We start from the raw sequence: 7,339 nt of genomic DNA, 5'->3' as shown, positions 1-7,339 counted from the left end.
GGACTTGATGGAGGAGTGGTCTTGCTCACCAAAATTAGAACCTCAGTGGGTTATCTTTCTTGGCTCTTCTTCCACTACTTCCTTCCTCTCAGCCTCAATATTCCATTTCATGCTCCACTTTCCTTCGCGTGTGGCTTTGGTGTTGCTTGAGGGGTGGAGGTGACCAATATTAAAGGCTCGCCAAGATTTGATGAAATTATTTTATTCTAAGAATTTAGTTGATGCAGACGCGTCGTTCTAGTGATGCGAGCACATTGTCCTTCCAAATCTTTAACTTAATTGTCTTTTCACGTCACTTCACTTCTCAACTCTTTTTTTGCACCTGAAACACTTAAAGCAAATGATTAAAAAGTTCAGAAATTCCATAAGCACTTTAGGTTTTTCTTCGTTTTGAATATCAACTAAATAATTTAGCAAATTCAACTCCCAAGTAGGTCTCCAAGTCGAGGTATTCCTAATGGTCAGCTTAAATACCTCTTACTTAGACAAGACCATCCTAGACAGAGTTCCCTCTTTGTTAAGACCATTAGTTGATACTAAAAAACTCTTGAGTTATTCTCTTTATTATTATTATTATTATTTTGCCTTTTTTTTTTTTTTGTAATAAGAATGTTAACTAACAGAATTTCAGTCGCGAGATAGAGGTCTTATTCTTTCATTTTGCACCTAGGTCTTGATGATGGACATGATTTGAGTCTAAGTTAAGGTGCTTTAATCACGAAGGGCTTTCTTGACCTAAATTGTTCTTTCACAAGCTCAAGTGATTGGCATATGCTTACGAACATAACTCTAGTTGCATCTTCACTACTACAAAATCTACATTACTTGATACTTGTAGTTTTTAATTATTTAATGTTTCTTTGGAAAAAAACGTCAAGTAATGATATTTTATAAAAGAAAATATCAAGTAAAAGGATTAAAAAAGTGGAGATTAACAGAATGTTTTGGATATTTTCACGCGAATCATTACTTGACATATTTTTCGTGTTAAGTGATATAAGGTCTTGCACATGTCAAGTATAAGAAGCTCTTACTTCACATAATTTTTCGTGTCAAATAAAATATAAAAAATAATATTTTTTATTTTTTATTTCTTGTTTTTCTCCCTCATCATTTTCATTTTCCTCTCAAATTTAGTTTTCCTCGTACAAAAATCATCACATAAAATATAAAAAATAATTAACTTCTCCCCTAGTAAAAAAAAAAAAAACCAGACACCCCCTTTCCCCCTTCCTCGTTCTCTCTCTCGCAACCCCCCTCCCTCGAAACCCTCTCTTCGCAGCACCACCAGATCCGCGCCCAGCCTTCACCGTACAGACGCCCAACCTCGTGCCAGACCTCGGTTCACGCTGAATCGCAGACGCACCGATCAATCCTCCACCGTACCGTATTTTTTATGATCAGTCGGAGATTTGGCACGGTGCAAAGTGGCAAATGCTGCTTGAGATTGACAATACAAAACCATTCGAAAGAAGGCTATCTCTTGGTACGATCGGTACATCTCTTTCCTTTGCTTTTTATTTTCCCTCCATTTTTTCTTTTGATTTTAGTACTTAAAGCTCACATGCTATGCTCCTAACAGTATCTGTATCTGCATTTCTTTTGATTCTTTCCAATGTTCTTGGTTGTGAATTTACCGTCGGATTCTGGGAGTTACTTAATTTGACATCTCAAATTCTAGGGTTTTGATTTAACTCTATGCTTTAGCATTTTGTTTCTATATTGTAACCGAATTATCTGGGATGTAAGGAGAAATTCTTCCGTAATGGGGGAACCTAACCTACAAATTGGACACTATGTTCTCCTTGATGCTTCAAGCTATTAGTTTCTACCTCACTTGTCTCCAGCCTGAATTTAATTTAGAAATGGAGCTGTATTGTTTTGATTTTTAACTTTCGCTTATGCTAGTTTTAGTAGATGTATTTTTCTCTTCATATTTTGTTATGATTTTGTTCACTCTACATGGATTCTGCACAGGAAGGTTTTTACCAATGGAGCTCTTATCGTCGTTTATATGTCTAAGATCTTCTACATTTTTAATTACTAAACAAGTATAGTCTTTCATTTCAGCTGGACATGGTATAGTTCCCATCTGTTCAGTTGAGTTTCTTTCTGCATAGCAGTTCTTCACAATTAAAATGACTGCCATGTTTGATACTGGCTGTGGAAAATTTCGAGTACTATGGAGCATGGATACTTCTTTTATTCATTTGAAGTCTGCATGCCATGTTTTCACACTAGATTAAAGAATGATTTATAACAGCAAAAACATAGTGTGAACAAAGGGAGTAGGCACTCCTGTATTTATAACATTATTCCCATGCTAACTGTGTTTGTTGACGAGTTGTGTGCGTTGGGCTCTTTTTTGATAAAAGGGCTTTATGTAGATAATTTTTTTTTTCCACTCAAGTCCAGAGTTGCTCTCAATATTAGGCTCTTGTTGCTCAGGTGCTTGTGAACGCATACGAAAGTCTCGACAATATTAGATTTTTGGAGGACCACCATGATGATGTCTCATCGAAAACGGCATGTGGAAATATAGATTTTGTAGTTGGATCAATGCACCTCAACCTTTGCTGGTCATAGAAAAATAGTTTGTTTTCTGTCAAAGAAGCATGCTTAACACAACCTATAGTGTAAAAGGCATTCATTCCACATCTAAACTAAATCGAGGGTAAGGGTCCCTACTCTCTCTTTCGCTATATCCAGACATTATATTGGTCTGTTCCTATTCCTAAATCTGGTCTATCAATCATGGTGGAAGTTAAATGTATAACAATTAAGCTATTAACTTGTATCGATGGTCCCATTACACCATTCTATACTTGAGTTCATCGAATTGCATCAACGTAAGTAATTTGTCATCATGCGAAAATGTTTTTTTTTTTTTCCCCTTTATAAACTTTGATATAGATCAAACTGTCAAATGCTTCATCTGTTCTAGACTTATATGAGTAATGTATTTTGAAATTTGATGTTATCGCCCTTTATTTTATTTTGCAGGTTGATTTGTTAAACATGGCTTAATTGACCCTTAGTTCTCGATCTTTAGACTTCAAAGTGCAACGTATAGATTAAATAATGTACTTTGTTGAGAGTTTACTTATTAAACAATTTGTCACTTTTGTGTTTGTTGAAAGTTGAGTTTTGTATACAAAAGCAGTAGTTGAGATTTTATTTTGTACATGTACATGTGAAAGAGAAATATTGTTGTAATTTATGAGGAGTGTCATATGAAAGGTCATTATTGAATGAGAAATTTTGGACTAATCACAAGTCACCACGTCGTTTGCTAAATTAACGATGAATTTCTAAATCATTGACTTTGGGTCCAATTAGAAGTTGACACATGTCCTGGATTGAATTGAAGACAAGTTTCGATGGCTTCACGCGACAAATTAAATTGATCAAATTTGATATTACTATTTGGGCTTAAAGTTCAAACTACAAAAAAAGTTGAATTAGACCCAAATTTCAGATCAGGCCCAAAACCAACTAATTGGACCCAAGGGTCAGGCCCATGGACCAACCAAGCCCACAAAGCCCACCTGAGAACTCTATAAATAAAGAAGTTCTCTTCATTTGTAAGGGCAGCATTTTCTACACTCAGAAGACCCAGAGAGAATTCGCTAATAAGCAGAGGACTCCTGAAGACTCATGAAGCTTCCAAGACTCCTCAAGCTACACTCACTCTTCCAAGACTTCTACTTCAAGCTTCCTAGACTTCTAAAGCTGCACTCCTACAAGGCAGAAGACCTTTGAAGACACAAATACTCTTCCAAGACTTCTACTTCAAGCTTCAAAGACTCTTGAAGCTGCACTCCTATAAGGCAGAAGACCTTTGAAGACACAAATATTCTTCCAAGACGTCTACTTCAAGCTTCCAAGACTCCTGAAGTTGCACTCCTATAAGGCAGAAGATTTTTGAAGACATAAATACTCTTCCAAGACTTCTACTCCAAGCTTCCAAAACTTCTACTTCAAGGACGTTCGGTCCTTTTCTTCTCCAAGTCAAGCATATTCACCCAACTGAGAGAGAATCAGAGGATCAAATATTAGAGATCGAGCCACATCGCATTAAATCAACTCCAACATCAACACCAACTCAAGTTCAACTCCACGAAACACATTTCTCCGGAAACCTCGTGCGAATAAATTGGCATGCCCAATAGGACCTCTCTACCTCTCATCTCTTTCCCAGCATTCAAACAAGCCAAATGACGCCTAAGAAGGTGGCATCCAAATCTCCTAAGAAGATGGCATCCAAAGCTTCCTCCGCAAATGGCTCATACAAGGGACCGGTCACCCACGGTTGCTCAAAAGAAATTACGCAGGAGCAAGAGCAGAGCTCCCCCATCGCCCACGACATCTTGAACCAAATGATGGAATCCCCACAAAGTGGGGTTGTCATCAAGGAAAACCCCTTGTTCGACAACTCTACATTCGCACCCGACGAATCGGAAAGAGATTCACCGCCAAATGTGATTTCTGTCATGATGGCGGATGTGACGGCGGAAGTGGCCATGGCTGAAATGGAAAGGAAGATTATGACCTCCATAAGAGCTCAATATGGAGGGCCAGCCCAAACCTCCTTCATGTATTCCAAGCCATACACTCAGAGGATCGACAACCTAAGAATGCCTACTGGATATCAGCCCCCAAAGTTCCAACAATTCGACGGAAAGGGCAACCCAAAGCAACACATCGCCCACTTCGTAGAAACATGCGAAAATGCGGGAACAAGAGGAGATCTATTGGTCAAACAGTTCGTCAGAGCCCTCAAAGGGAACGCTTTTGACTGGTACACAGACTTAGATCCTGAGGTGATTGACAGCTGGGAGCAACTTGAAAGAGAATTCTTGAATCGCTTCTACAGCACCAGACACACCGTCAGCATGATGGAGCTGACAAACTCCAAACAACGGAAAGGGGAACCAGTCGTCGAGTACATCAATCGATGGAGAGCTCTGAGTCTGGATTGTAAAGATCGACTCACTGAGTTGTCTGCTGTGGAAATGTGCATGCAGGGTATGCACTGGGAACTCCTCTATATCTTACAAAGGATTAAGCCCCGTACCTTTGAAGAATTAGTGACCCGCGCTCACGACATGGAGCTAAGTATTGCCAATAGAGGAACGAGGGACTTTATGAACCACGAACTGAGGAAAGACAAGAAGAAGGTGAAGGGTGCCGAGAAAATTGTGAAGGGCGCCGAGAAAACTGTGAAAGGTGTCACGAAGGAATCAATGGTCATTAATACAACCCCATTGAAGTTCTCCTCAAAACGGAAAGAAAAGAAGATAAAGAAGAAAGACCAAGAAGGCGAGAGACATCACCCAACCCTGAAAAAAAGACAGACGAAGGTTTATCCATTCCCTAACTCTGTCGTAGCGGACATGCTTGAACAATTACTGGAGAACCACCTTATCCAACTGCCAGAATGTAGGCAACCGGAATAGGCCGGCAAGGTGGATGACCCCAATTACTACAAGTATCACAGGGTCATCAGTCACCCAGTCAAAAAATATTTCGTACTGGAAGAATTGATCCTCAAATTGGCTCGTGAAAGGAAAATAGAATTGGATCTAGACGAGGTGGTCCAAACGAATCACGCTGCAGTGACAGTAACTCCGAGCGTGGCGCCACCAACCATATCTTATGAAGAAAGGAAGTGCGGTTTCAGCAGGAGGTCCAAGCTACAGATCCTCAAAAAGAGGAGAGCACGCTGACGATGACGATAACAAAGGCTGGATTCTTGTGGCACGCCGTAAGAAGGGAAGATTGAACTCTATCCAAAAAGAGCTACGCTCTCATAGAAGCTACAAGAGAGAGAGCAAGACACAAAAAAGGAAGGGTAGAAAAAAGGCTCAAAGGCCCAAGTCTGTCGACAGGGAAGATGAGGATGTTTCTCATCCTAGACGATAGATAACCTTAGCAGATTTCTTCCCGAAGAACTTCTGCAATTGGGGTTTAAAGGATATACCAGAGATTGTCGCATGTTGTGCTGTCAGTATCAGGGAGGAGGAAGATACTATTCCAAGCCCATTACGGTCGATGGGAGAACCAAAGGGTTCATCACTATCTAACATAGACGACCTGCTTCACTTCCGCGAGAGGCTAAAACGACCCTAATTGAAGCAATGTTAGAATCCAACACCTCTGGCGCACCGACCCCCATAGCACATGCTTATGCCTCGTATTGCACATCCATAGGCTTCTCAGACGAAGATCTGCTGTTGGGATCCAAATTTCATAATAGACCTCTGTACGTCTCTGGATACATTCGAGAACAGAGAATGGGTTGAATCCTCATTGACAACGGATCCGTCGTTAATATAATTCCTAAGATGACTATGAAATAGTTGGGCATACTCATGGAAGAACTATCAAACAGCAAATTAGTAATTCAAGGTTTCAATCAAGGCAGCCAAAGGGCGATAGGCATGATACGCTTAGAGATCCTCATTGGCGATCTAAAGGCTGACGCGCTGTTTCATGTGATAGACTCAAAAACCACCTACAAACTGCTATTGGGATGCCCCTGGATTCATGGGAATGGTGTGATTACGTCGACACTGCATCAGTGTTTCAAGTTTTACCAGGATGGGATTAAGAAGGTCGAAGCAGATTCTAATCTTTTTTCTGAAGTCGAGTCTCACTTTGCAGATGCAAAGTTTTACTTAAAGAGCGAGAATTTCGGTGAGACTATGCCAGTGAGGAATTTGCCGACGAAGAAAATGGATGGATCCCGATCGAAGTCGCCAGTAGACACGAGCAAGGTGCGAGCCTCCAGCCCAAAAGAGGATAGAATGTCCCTTGGCGTAAGAGAAACCCCTGTGGTGAGGGGCGGGAAAGCCTCAAAACCTCCGATTCTGCGCTATGTCCCTATATCGAGATGAAACAAGGGTGAGTTGCCTTTTCCGGAATGCTCAAAGGGTTTGCAGGTCGGCGACAGAGAAATTCTAAAGGAGAGTTTCGTCACACTCCTCACCTCGATAACGAGGCAGGAAGTCCATAAATCGGCGGCAGAAGTAAACGGAAGCTGCCCGAGAAGCAAACGGAAGACGGATTCGATCCCAAAGCTTACAAGCTGTTGGCGAAGGCGGGCTACGATTTCACAAGTCACATTGAGTTCAAAAGTTTGAAGATTTACAAGCAACCTCGACTCTTGCCAACCCAAAAGAAGCTCTTGCAAGAGGGACACGCTATATCCACGTTGAGGGCGGGTCTCGGATATGAGCCGTTAGAACCAGTCCACATAATTAGAAAAGCGAAGGGGAAAGTGGCCAACAACAATCATATCACCGGTGGTGGTACGACCATTAGCCCTCGAAAGACT

General features: G+C 40.9%; 1 long non-coding RNA gene across 1 annotated transcript; it reads left to right on the top strand.

The window, feature by feature from the left end:
• Positions 1 to 1,209: 1,209 nt before the first annotated feature.
• LOC120076505 lies at positions 1,210 to 3,237 on the top strand. The gene is made up of 3 exons (XR_005481563.1): positions 1,210 to 1,486; positions 2,449 to 2,674; positions 3,004 to 3,237. It is a non-coding gene; the product is annotated as an uncharacterized LOC120076505 (long non-coding RNA).
• Positions 3,238 to 7,339: the final 4,102 nt, after the last annotated feature.

Source organism: Benincasa hispida, chromosome 4 (genome assembly GCF_009727055.1).
Source record: "Benincasa hispida cultivar B227 chromosome 4, ASM972705v1, whole genome shotgun sequence".
Classification (NCBI taxonomy): Eukaryota; Viridiplantae; Streptophyta; class Magnoliopsida; order Cucurbitales; family Cucurbitaceae; genus Benincasa; species Benincasa hispida.
The sequence above is the reverse complement of the archived record's forward strand: the minus strand, read 5'-3'. Positions and strand labels throughout refer to the sequence as shown.